The following is a 17,812-nucleotide window of genomic DNA, read 5'->3' on the forward strand; positions in this document are numbered from 1 at the left end:
TTTATCGTTGTTCTCGGAGATTCACAATGGGGATAACCCGAGTCCCGGTGTCCCTGAGGACGCGGTCCTTCGGGACACCGCGGTGCCGAATCTCCTTCGCGAGGGGACAAAAAATAGACGAGGGAACGGAATAATTTTGAAAAATTCACGAGCCTTCGAAAAGAGCTAATTTCTAGTCTAGTAAAAATGGTTTATTCGGAGACCGGATATCACGTTTCGCCTGATTTGAGAAATGGACTTTTTAAAACTTCTCAATCTTCTCCAGGCCAATCGAACAATTATCCGGAAAATCATGCTCACGTATAATTGAAGAGAAACGTGATACTCATAGGTGAAATTATTTTTAATTGGGATGAATAATTTTAACCCAATTGAATATTCATTTTTCAATTTTCGGTGTTTCGTTTTTACTACCGGACGGACTCTGATTGATATAATTGGTACTCGGATACGTTCGCATCGTCGTCATCCAACCCGGAAGTGAATGATCCGAAGTTAGGTGCACCTATGTACCATATTCATTTATTCACTTATTTACGTCTTATCTACTCACATTACATACGTACAACATATTTAGACGCGTTTTATGCGCGTGATGCACGCAACTAAGATCACGTGTGCGTATTACTCGCATCCATATTCAAATGACACAAGGAAACTCGTTTGTCTGATCTCTATACACATGTACGCCGTAAGTAGGGGTATATAAATAGAGGAACGAGATGCATAGAATCTGAGCGTAGAAAATTTCGCGTCTTTTCCGACGACAAAAAAAAGGGGAACGAAAATTTTCAAAATCGTCGAGTCATCGTCGACTCGATTAACCCGACGTGACGGGGATACGCGTCGCCAATTAAATTTTCAAATTCACAATTTGCGCATCCCTTTGACACCGCGCGTAACCCGATCCGAATTGATTATACCATCCGTTCGTTGTTACAAAATTATTATCCGCGAAATTTCAAACATGATTCTCCTATCACAATGGAAAATCTATCGAAATTGAATATGATCCAACTTTGCTGGCGGACGTTATTTAAAAAAAATTCATCAATTTTTGAAATCCAACTGAAAAGAGATTCAATTTCTTCGCCACAATTTTGACGAAAACGGAAAAAGAAAAATGAGCAAAATTTGAAAAATGGTAACGCAATTAAGATCACGTATACGTAGGCGCGGTCTGTGAGGGGAGGAGATGGAAAGATGTATAGAGGCGAGAGAAACGAAAAAGAATTAAATGCTGGCGACGCAAATCCCGTCGAATATATTATAAGTAATTAAGTTCATTAGCCGAGGTGTAACATCTTATAGAGAATTATACCAAACTATAGATATCTATGGCTGTTGGAGCTACACCGCACCAACTACTACCGGGTTGCAATTGAATCTTCTCACGTGTTCTTTACACGGCGCCTATCGAGTTGGATAATTTTTTTCTTTTTTTTTTTCTTCTTTCATTATTCAAATGTCCGTCTGAATTATATTTTTTTTTTCTAAAATTCGTTCGGACATTCCATGCAGCGATTACAATCGATTACTATGCATATCCGTATGGTCTAGGTGTTGGAAAAATTCTCGTGGTTTTCGAAACTATTTTTGGAATCGCAGGGGAAAAAAAAGAAAATAGGAAAGATGGAAAGGAGAGAAAGAAGCGTAAAAAAAAAAACCTCGTCAGACTTACGACGCAACCCGATAAATCGGGGTCTCTCGATTTGAAGAGATTAATTTTGACGGTTCTCTCCAGCTCGACTACATTCGTATACGTTATAAGATCCGTCCTCGCTGGCCACGATCCGAAAAATTTATCCACGAGATTAGAGACGAAGTAAAAACAGGAATGAGGAGAGTACGTAACATACGTGGCCGAGATGGATAGCCGCGGAAAGAGCTACGAACATTTTGTCACGTAGGCAGTTTTCCCGTTTCTTCGAGGAAAAAAGAAAATAGGAGAAAATAAACGAAAAGAAAAATTCCATCGATTTCACAGCGTTACACACGCGCACACACGAGTACCTCATATCCCGTACAGAAGAAACAGAAGCGATATTATTTAAAATAGAAATCGGATAGAAAAATCAAAATCTTTTTCTCCCGACAGCCGAACCGTGAGTACAAGATCGTTCCGGAAAGCTCGTGAAGTTTGTTTTATTTTTCCTTTCCACCGCGGAAGTAGAAAAAATTATGCAATCCTGGGCAATCGAGGATAGTTTCCCTGACCTAATCAAATATGGGGCACCCGGTGCGTAGAAAAGATGTATATAAAAATGCGCCATATATCTCTTTTCGATATGCAACGACTTTATATCGTAAATATAGATTTTATACAACGTGAGGTTTTCTCATTTTTCATTCATCCATGTTTTTCGCCTAGTTCGCGGCGCGTTATCTCGATTACCGCAACAAACCCGGCGCAGTGACCCAAAATCGTTGGTCAAATAAACGAGAAAAGTAAAACAGAATTTCGATTAGTTCAGGGGGAAAAAAAGAGGTAAATAAAAAGCGAATCGATGCGGATCGACGAGACCTACGAACCTGTACACCAGATGCAGTGGATGCGTGAAAATGCGGCTATTTTGATCGAAACCGAATAGAATGAGGATCCGGAAATGCGGATACTTGTTGAACGTAAAGTACAAGGGTACGAGATCGATATCGGATAAAAATCAAAACTCGGAAATAAAAAAAATCGGAGGCTGAATATCATTTTTGAGGGAGAAAAAAAAAAAATATCAAGAAATTATGTACTCGTAATAGTCGAGTGCAGTCTAGCAACACGTAAGAAATTCTGCTGGAAATTGTATCGGAGGGTTACAAAATGGCCGTTCGAAGATTTGATTTTAATTACACCGACCCACGTTTACATGCTTAATTATATATGTATATATCTATGTAAAGGTACATGGATCCGGAGCGAGTCTTTGTTGTAAGAAAATTGAGAAACTGCAGCAGCGAGCGAAAACTATAAGGATGTTGCGATACCCCGTGTTTCGTATACGTACACATGAAATGTAATACATATCTGTATTATACCTACGATACGTACGGGTACCTACATACATATATTTGTGTGCGCGGGTGTCACGATTTCAACGATATAGATTATTTTATTATAATTATAATAATGTATTAAATTTCATACACGATGCAGTCAGCGGTGCGTCAAATTTAATCAGCCGACAAACGCGCTTCGTTATATTAGTTACAACTTATTTTATACATGTATACGTGCCTATTTACACAGACCTATGTACGTCCACATACGGCGATCGCGATCTCTGTTAAGACCACACGCGGCAGTACCCCGCTAAATATTGTTATAGAAACGAGAAAATTATCGCGAACTGTTCGTGCAGTTTTAATTCCGGTTAAAAAAATTGGAAGAAAAAATTTAGACCACCCATGAACACGTTTTGAAACAGAGATCATGATAGGGGATATTGTAGGTATGAAATTGTAGGCATTGGAAGATGAAAAAAAAAAAAAAATTATAATTTCAAAGAGGGCGTAAAAAGTTAGATCTGCAAAAATGACAACCTCTCACTGCGCTGATTGTGAGATAATCTCGAAATTGGTAAATCCGAAAGAAAAATTGAAAAAGCTCCTCAAAGTGGAAGGTAGCTTACATCGTAATTGACCACTTTTTTGTAAAAAATTGCAAAAAAAAACGAAACGCCGGCTGTGTAAAAAAAAGGACTAATATTGAGGGTGTTTTTTCACCTTGTTTTCCATGGAAAATTTGTGTGCAATAACTCAGCGCAGTTTGAAAAAATGCTATGTTTCTAGAAAAACGCGTTCGAAGCTTTTGACGATTTATTTTCAGAACATTTTTTCAAAACTATAACTTTCTCATTTTCTCGAATTTTACTGAGAAATTTTGGAAGGTGTTTCCTGAAAGTTGAAGGATCCGAAAAACGTGAGAAAGAAAATCGGTTTTTGATAATTATAACCGGTACTAGTTTCTTAATTCTTTTATTCTCCTCACCGATGTAAAGTAGTTCGGAGAAACTGCGATCGCGGGAACGAATGTTTGATTACACGTACACATATAAGCGTACAAGTTTCAGGTTATTGAAATTTGATCGATTATTAGCTCAACAAACGCGACTTTATACGTGCCGCGTTTGCATCCGAATAGTTTGCGACTTGCGTAGATTGGAAATTCTGAGGTAACGTAACAAACAATTCGCGAAGCTATGTATGTAGGAGGAATGTTTAACCGATCGGCAGCAACATTAACCGGATGTTGAACTACCTGCGAAATTTGTTGATTCCTTCCGTTCTCGCAAACACGTGAGATATGTATCGCGTTACCTTTACTTTTACCTTCCGGTAGGAAATTGTTTTTTTTTCTCATTCACACTTCGAAAACCGAAAGAGCAAAAAACGTCCTCTCTGGACCCCGTGGGAGAGGGGGTTGAAAATTTGGTCAAAAAAAAATCGGTGACTTTGATACGAATCAAAGGGGTTTGCAATCGCGAGGTTTTAAAGGGGGGTTGAGAATAAACTCGAGACTCCAGTCGGCATCTCCGGGTTTTCTATATTTGTATCAAACAATTTACGATCGTTTTAGGTGCACCGTTTCTGTCTCGTTATACATCTGAGTACCGTGGTATGTGACCGCAGCTCGACTATGAAAAGAGTAAAGTACTCGAGAAGTCGTCTCTGATCTTTCGAGCGTTTCACGGAATCCGCATCACCTCTACGGTATAAAATTGGAACATGGTGACGCTACACGGAAACCTATGGAAACGCTAGAAAAAAAAAACATCAGAAAGAAACGTATGCATTCATTTTTCAAAATCTCTATGAAAATCCAATTTTCTCTTTCTCCCATGACCGCGTACCTGATCAAATTTCTAAAAAAAAAAAAAAGAATATAATAGAAAATTATTATTCCAAGTAACATTTTCAGGGGAAAAAATGAGGAAAGAAATAAAATTGAAAGATTAGTTTTTCTTCTGATGTTCCCAATTTTTTTTTTTTTTTTTTTTTTTCATTTCTTCTTATGACAGGGCAATAAATAATATAAATGGATTTTCGGAATAAATTTCTCAACCGTGACTAAAAAAATGTATAAAAACAAATTCTCTTTTCTTTTTCATATTCAAGCCGCGTGATTCTCGTGTCGTGGAATACGTGCTTAACTTCAATTTTTCTCGCATATTTATTTTTGCATTAAAAACCCATGCAGCGTACGTCGAGTCTAGGGGGTGAGGAGGGTTAAAAAAAAAATAGAAAATCGATTTATATAGACTTATAACGAAAATCCGAAGTTTTTTTTTCTCTTTCTCTTTTCTTTTTCTTTCAACTTTTCTATTTTTATTCATCATATTATTTATATATACATGTGTATATCCATCAATCTATTCGTACACAGCTGTGGTATGCATAGGTATACGTGAACGTGTATATGTATAATATACACACAAAATATATTGGACTGTGACAAGCGTTGCGTAAAACTTTCAAAGGGACAGAAAATGTTCGCTTGAATGAGGATTGAAACGTTATTTTCATATTTATATCAAAATTTGTTTTATATATGTACATTACGAAGCTGTACATGACTCGAGGATACGTCATGCGAATATAGGTATATGTACGGTACATGGATAAATATATAAATATGTATATTGAAAATAAGGTGGAACGCTGCAGAGATTTTTGCGTAAAACATCAACCGATGTATAAAGGTATATATACGTATGTACAATATTATGTACATACATGTATAAGCGGAAAGTTAACATCTGCAGCGGCTGCGTATTTTTCACTGGGCATGGTTTTTTTTTTCTGTTTCACTTTTGCTTTTTTCAACTCCAAGTTTGCGGTATGGGAAATAACGAACGAATATAGAAAGAAAAGAAAAAAAACAAAAATGATAATGATTGATTGAAAATTCAAGTCGATAAAAGAGAATTCTTTTCTGTACATATCCGTAGCTACAGGTATAGAGGTGTACACGGTATCATATCCTATCCGAGCGATCGATTGATTAAATTGCAAATTACGTTATGAGGTTCAAAATCAGTTTGAGCGATAGCCTGATGCGGATGGGTCTCAGCTGCGTGCTCGCGCGGTATTTTACTGCAGGGACACACAATTACGTTCAAGTTTCTGCAATAACGTTCGATAATTACTAGTATCTATACTCGCGTATCTGCTATAACAGCCTATCATCATCACCGGAATTACGAATGAATATAAGGATAACCGAGCCATTATAGTCCCGCGGTGCGGATACTCTCCGAGCCGCCGTTATACGTACGTACCTAAATGAAAAATAATCTCGCGAAAATCGATAAACACTGAGACTCTAATTACCAGCTGTTGATATTCTTTTCTTCCCTCGTAAGAAAATCGTTGAAAATTAATTTCGCAATTTTCGCTCTCATTGACCTCGCGAAAAGCACGTCGAAACTTCTCTGAAACTTTGAAAAAAAAATCGATCGAAAGCTCCCGACGAAAATGACGCTGTATCGAAAGTGTCGAGCCTGGCGCTTTACGGATCCCGAGGACCCAGCGATACACGAGGCGCGCTTCGTTAACTTTATCTTCGGTTCTTTAGCGATTGACCTATTGAAAATCAATCATGCCTTCAGCTCGACGTATAATACAAAGAATCGAAAGGTGGATAGAAGCGGCGGGGGCTTCTCCTCTCTCCGGTCATCGTTACACGGCTCATCGAACATCGCTCTATGTGGCCTCCGCGAGAGAAAAATACCCTTCCCTACGATCGCGTAGCCCGCCTACCCGAGGCTCTTCTGACCGGTCAACCCGAGCAGTTCAGCCCCAACATTGTCGGAAACTAACCTGACTCGCGAATATCGAAGGGAGAAACGCAACGCGGACCCGCACCCCACCCGAGGTTTATCAATTACGCCCGTTTCGATAATCGCGCGATTTTTATGCAGAGGGATGATACATCGAGCCTGCGTTGTAGATTCGTAACCCGTACGACGGACGTTTCAATTTTTTGCTACGAGAGAATATCATTTTATTCACGTGGGAAGGAAGAAGACAGAGCGAACGGCGCGTACATCTAAAAATGTGAAAACTGCTGAGAGGATGAAAAAGAAACTTCGTTGAAATATTTAAATATAATTTTTCAACACCTAGTGCAGTTGGTTCGTATTTTCGAACACTACGCGGTTCTCAGGAATCGATTCTACCACGTGTTCGCTTTTTTTGAGTATTTTTTCTTTTTTTGTTTCTATTGAAATATTAAGGCACTCCGGGATGATTTATCGATCGACGATCGCTGATATGGAAGAGGATAAGAACGGCTGACGTTTGCAGCAAAAAAACACACGCGGATTGGCTTAGGACCGATTTTATGGAGAGCGAACAAACAATCCCGAGAACAAAGAGGATATCGTATTTTGCGAATCGGTGGGAAAAAAGAGAGGAGTCGCCGAATCGAAATGCTGAGAAAAAAAAAAAAAAAAATGAAGAGAAGGGAAAAAGCTGCAACGGGGGATTTTCGGTACATGCAACGTACGTCGTAGAGCTTTGATGTGCCGATGGATCGAGTGAAGCAACCTCCTCGTAAACAACTCTCAAGAATCAACAAACAATCGGAGTTTACTCTTTCCTGTGTTTCTCATTCTCTAAAATCTACCACTATTTTTGCAAAGTTTAAAGAACGAATCCGCGCCGTCCGCGGTTTCCTCCGCGTGCACACAAAATTAACGAACGCACTTTATGCGGTGTAATGTGCAGAGAAAAACCGTCCGAAAGGGGGTACAAAACCAACATCGGGGGAAAGGCAACCCCCCCCCCCCCCTCGAATTTCGATACGACGTTAAAATTCTCAACACTTCGAGAAAACGTGTGTTTGAAAAACGACGTAGTCGTTCGAAACTCTTTCCAAAAATAATATACCAAAATCAACGGAGTTTCTGCCAACGGTGGTGAAAGTTTTCGCGTTGCCCATTATCTTTTGAATTTACATTGTTTTTAGAATGCATTCTCACGACTTCAACGCTCGTTTTACGACTCTTAAATATCGGAGCACGCGGCTGAAATCCGAACAGTCTACGCCGAAGATGTTCGAACATCTGGTTTTTTTTTTTTTTTTTTTCTTCTGCGGAATCCAAATCCGGGAGTACGTATTTCCCCTTCACTATTGCATTCGGTCGTTTAAAAATTTTACTCATAGAAACTGTGTCAACGTTTCGCATAACTGGACACCCGTCGTCGCGCTTAGATAACCAGGTAACTCGTACGGGGTGTAAATCGAGACGAAACTCTCTCGAAACCGGACGATCGAAGAAGATGAAGTTCCGTCCTATTCATTTTCCGAATCCTGTTCAACTCCACTTGTTGATCTACATTCTCGATTTTTCGATAGCTCGTCTGCTCTCCAACCGAAAAAAAAAGGGTTTTCCGATTCCAAAATCCATCCGATAAAACGACCTCGGCTATTTCCGGATCCGAGGTCGGTATCGTCAAATTTTTCTCGCTCGTCGCAGCTTCTCGTACTCCTCTACCTCCTCTCGCATTAGCGCGAACACCCTTTTGTAATTCGACACTGTGCGATGAAATTTGCTTTCGTTGACAGTCGACAGCCAGTCAACACGATCGGTTACATCGTTCGTTCGAACCGCCTGCACCCTCCTCCTCCTCCTCCTATCGTCGTCGTCGTCCGACGAGGAACGATCTCATTATACGGACCACACCGCGGTCATCGGGCGTCGTGACGACGGGACACCGAGCGTACGAAGATTTATTACACGAGGGCGAGAACGAGGGCGATCAATTTTCCCCCCCAAACAATACCGGATTCGCGAAAATGAGAAAATTAGGAGTGGGAAGGACGTGGAGGAAGCGCGAGAAAATCGGGGAGGGAGAAGAGCCACGAAATAATAATTTATTTCTATACCAAACAAACATTTCACCGCCTTTTTTTATTTTCTATCCGTGTTACAATCTTGCGACGCGGATGCCCAGAAGCGCAGCGGCCTCCCCGACGTCATATTTCGGCTGCATATTTTTCCCTTTCTTCTTCTTTTTTTTTTCTTTTTTCTTTTTCACTCTATTCCTAACGGCGGAGGTATATTTTCCCAACAATGCTGCATCGGAGTCCCATTTATAAAACGAGGACGCTCGTTTCTCGCCTTTTTTTTCTTTTTTGCTTTGTTTTTTTTTTTTTTCGTTTTGTTGAGATACAAAATCTATTTCGGGGCTTCGGGAAGAAACCGTCTGTAACGAATGTGGTGCGCGCCGGGTACGGGCGAAAGTGAAATAATCCCATCAAGATTTCATCAAAAATTATTACAAAAGCGAAAGGTCTCGTTTCAAGGCAAACAACCAAGCGATATATGTATATTTGGTCGGGATGTAGAAACCGGGGTGACCGGAAGCGCGGATCGCCTCGTTGTTTTATTTATATTCATTGTTCAAGCGTAATTAAACAATATCCCACCTCGAATTATCTACGGCTGCACCCACGCGCCTCGAAAATTACCTCCGACTTTGGAAACGTTCGACGACGAGCGTCAAGCGGTCGACCAGATCCTCCACGAGGCGACACACTGTGCGAGAACGTTGATTACAGCGAATCAAGAATTCATCAAACGCGCGCATACAATCGAACGAATATGTCCGTAGCGGACAAAAGCCCACCCCCGCCCACCCCTCCCGACGTGTTTCCTACGTCACATTTATCGCTCAACGGAGTTTAGAGATTGAAACCGGCAACCGCCACCCACGTGTCCCCAAATAATCACGGAATCCAATTAAACCAACTCCGAAGCACGGTTCAAGTGCCACGATATTATCCTCGCGATATTTCATAAACACCGATGTGTTAAACTCCGGCGGGAATGCGATGTGATTCGCGAAACGATGGAAAATCGACGCTCGAAAAATCATCGCGCTATCGAAGCTGGGTGGCGGTTTTGTGTTTTTTTTTTTTTTCACACCTCCAACGAAATCGGTTTCTCACCGAAATTTTTCAGATCAGCCGATCGCTGAGATTTTCGAATCCCGTAGCGTCCGGCGGGAAGAGAAACGAAATAGTTATTCAAGGAATACCGAAGACCCACGGGTGCGCGACTCAATTTCCCCGTCATCCCCGTACATCCCTATTTCCATTTTTCTCGGTCCTTCGATTCTTATATTCCAAGAGTGGAACGTGAGCGTACACACTAACCTACGCCACGTTTCACGCGTTCCCCTCGACGTTCTGTGTACGTATATCATCGCATCGGGCAGAGATTTTAGTACACCCTAACTTTTTTTTCCGAGTGACATGTTTGCCTCGGTAATGGACCCCCGGTTACCTCCGAAAATCCTTTCGAACGAATGGAACTCCGTAGGCACACACAAGCCATGGGAATTCATCTTTATTACCGTGTGAACCGTTCGCTCCTCTTTTTTTTTTTCTTTTACCCCAAGGGTGTCTCTCCTTCGTCCACAGTCGACGACCCGCGGAAAAAAAGTCTCCGCTTTCGACGAAACGCAGACGACTCGTCGATACGCGGATGGACATCGCGGAACGCGTCAAAATCGCGACGAACCTCAACGATATCGAAATGTTCAGTTATAAAACGCGTTTGTACGAAAGGTGCGTAATTCGAGCGAGTCAAAAAGGTTTTAAAATAGACCCCGCAGATGCGTTCGGTCGTTGACCGCCGGCTACCCGCAGCGTCTCGTACTCTTTAGCTGACGTAGTTCTGACGCAGGATGCGCGTCCAGTGCGTGCGTAGCGAGAGACGCGCGCTCGAGATGGTAAATCGGAAGCGGACTTTTGAAATTATCGTACGCATCGAAAAAAAACCGATCGGCGATCGGTTCCGCCGATCTTTCGAACGCTTCCCGCGCCGATACGCGATGAGACAATAACGAGAGGGCGGTGTAACGCAATCGTTCGCAATCGTTCGCCGCACCGTTGCGCCTCCGATTTCGAAGTAGTTCGAAGAGGTGATCCGTTCGCGCGGTAATGATTGGTATACGCGACTAATTAGCGGGGATAGAAGGTGGAATGATGTATGTCGCCGAGGTTGGCGGGCAAACTCGGCTAACTTATCGGGCGTAGAAAATCGCCGTTATCTAGACGAGCGTACGGAGCGTGGCCCGTTTGATTATTAATCGATTCGTTAACGAATGGCGTATAGAAAGTGCTTTTTTAACGACGAGGAGACCGCGCAGCTGGTAGCGAGCCGCTGCCGTTCGATACTTTTTTTTTCCCCGTCGAATGGGACAACGAGAGGAGTGGGGATATTTTCGATCGTCGCAAAAAAGGAATCTCGATTCCGCTATTAATTTCCAATCAAAAGTTTCGTCCGAAGTGAAATAAAAATTACTAAGAAAAAAAAAAAAGGAAAAGAAAGAAAGCAATCGTCGCGATAGAACGAAGCAATGAATTCTTGATAATGAACTCTCCGTAATAAAATTCTACATTCGTATCACATCGTCGAGGTTGTTAAATTAAATGGGTCGCCGAGTTGTTTTTGATAAGGATAATAATATTGAAATGGATTTCAACTTATCGAACGAACGTATACCTCTATGGTAGTACGACTCTTAATATCTTTATCAGCCGCTCATTCCGATTGTAAGCTAATTGCAGTCCTTTTAAATTAGTCGATTTTATCTTAAGGGCAATAGAATGAATTTTTTCCCGCGCTTTCTTATCTCGGCCTCTTGTATATACCTGTATTTTTCAATAGCTTAATACGATCGGCAACGGCAACGGCGGATCGTACCCCTTTTTCTCTCTCTTTTTTTATTATTTTCATTATCCTTTTCATTTCACTTCAGCCGATTCACTCCAGCCGTTGAATCGCTGTCGAAATTAAATGGGAGAAATTTTTCGAAGCGAAACGAAAAAAGGGACGACAAGTTTGCAAGTCTGTCGATTAAATTCGTATCCGAATAGGGTTCCCTTTCCTTTTTTCTGACGTCTCGGACTCCATTTTTTCTCACCAACTCGAAATTTCGACGACTGTCGTGTAATCGGTAAAAGTAGAAGGAATCCGAATTTTCAAAAAAGAGAAAAAACGAAGGAGGATAAAATATATCAATCGAATCGCGGCGATGATAAATTCTCCGAGCACGATCGGAGTGAAAAAGAAGGGGAAGAATAAGAAGCGAGTAGCTAAAACGATCTTGGAATATGAATGCCTTAATTTGTTCGCTCGTTTTTTTCCACCCCCCAGCTGTTGGTAGCAGACGCAGCAGCTTTCTTCGCTCGAAACCTATTCCGTTACAAGGATATCCTTTGATATCGTCAGCGTAAACGCATACGTAAAATTCATCCATTCCATTCGTTCGAGCGCATTTACATGCGCTCCGCGGACGTATAAAACACTACGTGTAAGAATTATTCTTTTTTTTCCCCCGCACGCTGGTAACCGCCCCGTAAAAAAAAATCTCCCCATGCGATTGTCCGCCGTTAGATGTATATATACGTATAGTGTATACATCGTTGCGTTATATTCTCGAAAGCTTCGGGATCCCCGGGGACCGGGAGACAACTTGACCGTATAACGCACGGCGAGTTCTGTCCGGGTCCTCTGAAATCGGAGAGACAAATACACACCGGGCTGTTTATCAAATGGGGTGCGACAGCGTGAAGATATTTGTCGGGATCTTTGAGAGCCGTTTGAACCCATCGCGTTACGTGCGACTCGGGATAGGAAGGAGAGGATGAGGAGGAGGAGGAGGAGGAGGAGGAGGAGGCTCGCTCCTTACCTCATCCTTGTTCGGGCACCGCGTGTCTTCCTTTCGTTTCCCCTCTCTCTTCCTATTCTCATTTCGGAATCCTTGCCGAGAGAGCCTCCTCTCCTCTTCCGACCGCCGCTCGGGTACCCCGGGAGGATCTTCTTCCTTCTTTCTGAACTACGACGCGACCCTACGGGACTAGACTAGGGAACCGGGATGAGACGTGCGCACGGCTGAGGCGACCTTGTCTGGCACGCAGGTAGAATGACCGCATCGCCGGAGATTTGAGGGCTATTAAAATTCCGGCTCTGAATTTATGCGTCAACCGCGTCGCATCATAGAGTTTGTATACGAGGATCTTTTTATTCTTATGCTGTTTCCTCACTCTTCGCTGGATTTTGAAGAAAATTTTCCCTCGCTTCTATTCGCCCCGCTTTTGGATCTCGAAACAATTTCGAAACGATTAGGTCGTTTCGAAAATCCGGAGAGTCGAGTTATTCTATTTTTTTTTTCATTTTATTTTTTTTCTTTTTCTCCCCAAAGTATTTCAGCCGCCGTGTAATCGCTCCCAGACACGAGTTAAGTGTGTCTTGGGATGACGTTGACGTATCCGAGGTTCGAAGGTCAAACGTAAGCGCATATCGTTCGATAATGACCCTACGGGACTCATTGAGCCCTCTCGAGGAAGGACGCGGTAAAGTAGACTCGGTTTAAAATTCCTTAGAGCCGATGAGTTGACCGGATAAAACCGTGAACCGCTTTGTCCGTTAACTGTACGTGAAAGACTCGCCTGAAAACTCGGGATCGGCAGCGTCGCCGCTTTACACGAAAATTCGCGTCGTATTTCTCGCGGCGTTCAGATAATTTCCTCCGAACGTCTGAACCCTTTTCCTCAAAGCGAGAGGAACAAAGGGATCCCCGATCGGCTTTGAAAAATTCCTGGCCTCCTCTACCAGACCGAGTTACTCGGAAAAACGATAACCCGATAAAAAAGCGATCGCCCAAAAATTTTCGGAAGCGGAGACTATCGGCGCCTCGGTGTTGTTTTTTCCCCACGTGTATTTGCCTTTGTTGTCCGCGAAGAGGGAATATACAACGTAGCCGGTAAATGTCAGTCGCCGCTCTACCCTCTCGCGAGACGCGGTTTCTCTACGTGGGATCGTACGGAGTGTAACAAAGCTACTAACAATGAGTTTGGACGGGTATGACGTTCGGTCGGGACTTTCCCATACGTTGATCTCTCGCGCTGAGGAGACGACGGACAGCGCGCGGTATACGACGACCACGACCACGACGACGATCATAGAGAAAACCGGGGGGGTGAATTTCGCTTCGTAGAATCACCGACGAGTAGGAGGTGAGTAAAGCCGAAGAGGTAGAATTTGAAGGGGCGGGTCGCCTCGTTTCGGTTACAATCGAGAAACTCGACGATGAAGGGGTCTCTCTCCGACCGAGACGTCGAGTGGATACGTTGAACCGGGCGCTGGTCGAATCAAACCTCGAGATCCCAAAATTCCTCGGATGAAATCATCCCGCCGCGGCCGCCGCCGGCGGCCGAATTTCCTTGAGACGTGGATCGAATTCCGTGGCGGAAAAGATTCCGCGCGCCGATCCGCGGTTATCTCCTCGGTGAGAATAAATGCGGTCGCGGGTCGGCGCGGACGTTGAGTGGAACACGCCGAAGTAATATAATATCCTCCGCGGTGGTAGTTTGCCCGGTAGCCTGCCGGCGGGTCGTACCGCGTATAATCAGAGAATCGCATGGCTACTACATACAAGCAGAGTTGAATAACAAAGTGAGCATAACGTACGGAGTCGAGATACAACACAATGCATTTCTATTCAAAAGTCAACTCACTTAACCCCTAGGCTAACCAAAGTTCACATGCGGCTCTCTCTCTCTCTCTCTCTCTTCGTCTACAAGCTGTAAAACGACTTGACGCAGCTACCGATATGTTTATGAATATTACCGCGAACGGGGGTACGATATTCAAGCGATGCATTGCGAATCCAATTACTCGCAACAACCGGAAAACCAATGAAATAAAACGCTACGACGTACATGCAGTTGTAATAATAGAAAAGGTAGAGCGAGCGAAAACTTTCCCCACTACAATCGGAATAGATAACGACGAAATGATCTCGCTTCTAACTTATTCATGCAAATGTGTAATAGCGGACGGGCGTGATGCATGATTTTTGCCTCCTCCCCGTCCCCCCCGTCTTCCTCCTCCCCCTCTTTGGAACGATAAAATTACGAGCGGAGCACGAATTTCCGCTGACTAAAAATCGCGGTGTGGTATAGTTACGTAAACGCGGCGAAGCTGAATGTCTCGCGGTGCACGGAGGTAAGAAAAGTGGTCTACACGGTGACACCGCCGTACCGGGGTCTACGGCGGAGCAAAGGTTGACCGGAATATCTCGGAGATCGTCTCTGGTTCCCATGAGTAGCGAAGGTTCGTTCGAACGTTATCGCCGCGTCGAGAGGGCGTCGAACGACCGAACGCCACCCCCTGAAAAATGGACTGGGGAGAAAAAAATTCGGTTTTTTCATTTTCCCGGTCGCGTTTTCGTTCGGATTTATTACGGATCGGTATCGTCGCGAGTCCTCTTCTATTTACGGGCTTCGGGTTAAGTCCGAAGTGCACAACGTGCATAGAAAATTACCGTTTATATAGGGCCGTATGTCACCCCGGGACAAGTACCCGTTAGTCGACACCGAACGTACAGCCGTCTACTTCTCTTATTCGCCTGCCTCCAATGACACACATTTTCGTTCATTCCAACGAGTCATTCGAGGAGGTACAGAGGTGTTGTGTATATATACGGGTAATTTATCAACCGATCGATAAACGCCGCCGCGGAACCCCGGGGAACCGATCGCGATTTACGTACGATGAATTACGCGAGATTTGTCCATTTTCATTTTTTTCTTTCTCCTCTTCAGTTTTCGGAGTCTCTCTTTATTTTTTTTTTGGAACTTCTTACCCGCGCATCGCGACGCTTAGTTTCGAACGCGGTAATTTTCCGTCTCTCGAGTCGCGTTTGAGTTGAGGAAAATTTTTTTTTTGGGAAAAATATCAGCCCGTTTGAGGACACAGCTGCAATTACGGTAAAGTCAAACACGAATCGCTGCGCGATATTTGGCGATAAAAAAGCGCGCGTCACCGCCGCTCGAATACGTAGGTCCGTCGATTGGTCGGGATCGCGGGGATCGTTGAGCATTCTGAGATAGATGAGGAGATAGATACTCGACGTATATTCGGGATGCTACTCGTTTATATTTACTCGGTAATTGAGGGAGACCCGGAACACGTGTTATTGACATTGCTTCGGGCGAAGAAGGAGTCGAGGGACGAGTTCCTCGGTCGCGTGAAAAAAAATTTCTCGTCAATCGGACGTACGCGTTAGTCACACCGAAATTATCGGCTGAAAATTTTTAACAATAAGATAAAAAACAAGAACGATACATTGTTCCGAAAGCTGAACATTCCCCTGCGAGGCGATCGAAAAATATCCGACCGTCGAAAGCCCTGTTTGTTTTCATTGGCCGATCGATCGGCGTGAAATTTTTCAAAGTCTCTTTTCCAACCGATGGGGAAATTGATTCGCTGCTCGCGACGTCGACGGAGCGAGGGGGATGAGAATCGGTGAAGAATTTTGAATGACGTTGTGAAAAAAAGGGGGGAGGAAAAGAGGGGCGCCGCGATCCGGTATGCAGCATCGAAGAGGACGAACAAACGTGCAATTAAGTTAAACATATAATCCGTGCGATTACCGTAATCTCTGGTCAAGACCTTCGCCGGACCTTAACACGGCCCGCGTGTGTACGGTGTACGTATATTACCCACCCGTGGAAGGTGAGATCGGACGAGATTTCTCAAGATCTTACGGAGCACCACCTATATACCTTCCCCGCTTGTTAAAGGTATTATAAGGATTAAACAAGCCACACCTTGGCCCCACTTCGGACGACGACGACGGATGCCGAAGCAAACGGCGGACTTCGAACACAGCAGCTTCTCTTTATCGCGCGGCTGTAATTCTCCCTCGCGTCCGAGAACCCCGTAGAACCTGCGCCACGTCAAATACAACCGTGGAACGAAAATCGAGCGGCGAACGATTGGAAACAAATGAATTACCCGATTTCAATTTTTTACTTTTTCAGACGATCGACGATCTTTTGGGATTTCTTCGAGTCGTTCCGATCGCCCGGCGTCGGAAAAAAGGGCCGAAAAATGAGAGGAAACTTTTCGGCTTCCGAAATCCGGACTTCCCAGATGATTCACGTCGCTTCTCCTTCGTCGCGCGCCGCGCCAACGAACGCGTCTTGAAGTTTATTACCGAAAGTTTTGGTTTATTTTCGAGTAGTCGTTATAAGGTGACTAATAACAAATAGTCGAGAGAAACTGTAAATGAAGAATTTATGTACAATGCGTATTATTGTTTCGAAAAATCGAGGGGGTAATGAAAAATTTAATCCAGATAAAACACCTCGAGGACCGACCGTAGATGACGTCATTCTCAACGAATACCGTAGTTTTTTGATGGGATAAGAGAAAAAAGAAACCAAAAAAAAAAAAGATAATGTCCTGAAATGTTTTTAACATCCTACCCGTTAACCATAATCAGGATATTTGAAATCGTCGTATGTGCTCAGAGATGGCGGTATACATACAGGTGATAGGAAAAAAATTTGAATGAAAAATGTCCTCAAATCGTACGTTCGTCTAATTATTATAATTATCTGTATTATTTCGTGCGAATAATCAACACGTACGCACGTACGTATTGGTGATACTCGCGCATGATTATTAGACGTGTAACAATGTGAAAATAATGGCGGTGTTATTGCTATTAGTTATGTAGAGTGAATAGCATCGCGTGTAGCGTAATAACGTGGAGTAGTCATTTCGTGTGTACGCATACCTATACATATATATGTAAACGTATACGTACATCTCTACCGTATTACGTACCATACATACGAGTCTGCCGGTCGGAGTTGGGTTCCTCTCAGTCATTGTCATGTTCGAAACAAAGCTCTGAAACGGGGTATATGGTAATGATAACGTCGAACGAACGTAACGCTGTACGCGGTGCTGCAGTAAAATAACGCAACGTTGGGCGAAGCGACGATCGT

At 43.3% G+C, this 17,812-nt stretch overlaps 1 protein-coding gene and 2 long non-coding RNA genes across 4 annotated transcripts in view; 1 reads left to right on the top strand and 2 right to left on the bottom strand.

Moving 5' to 3' along the window:
* LOC105686059 overlaps positions 1–17,812 on the bottom strand; it is a 100,519-nt gene that overhangs the window by 30,267 nt on the left and 52,440 nt on the right. The window lies entirely within an intron of this gene.
* LOC125501476 lies at positions 5,797–12,692 on the bottom strand. The gene is made up of 2 exons (XR_007279050.1): positions 9,428–12,692; positions 5,797–9,204 (listed from the first exon to the last, which is right to left on the bottom strand). It is a non-coding gene; the product is annotated as an uncharacterized LOC125501476 (long non-coding RNA).
* On the top strand, positions 14,517–17,059 carry LOC125501475. The gene is made up of 2 exons (XR_007279049.1): positions 14,517–15,017; positions 16,838–17,059. It is a non-coding gene; the product is annotated as an uncharacterized LOC125501475 (long non-coding RNA).

This window comes from Athalia rosae, chromosome 6, assembly GCF_917208135.1.
Source record: "Athalia rosae chromosome 6, iyAthRosa1.1, whole genome shotgun sequence".
Lineage (NCBI taxonomy): Eukaryota > Metazoa > Arthropoda > Insecta > Hymenoptera > Athaliidae > Athalia > Athalia rosae.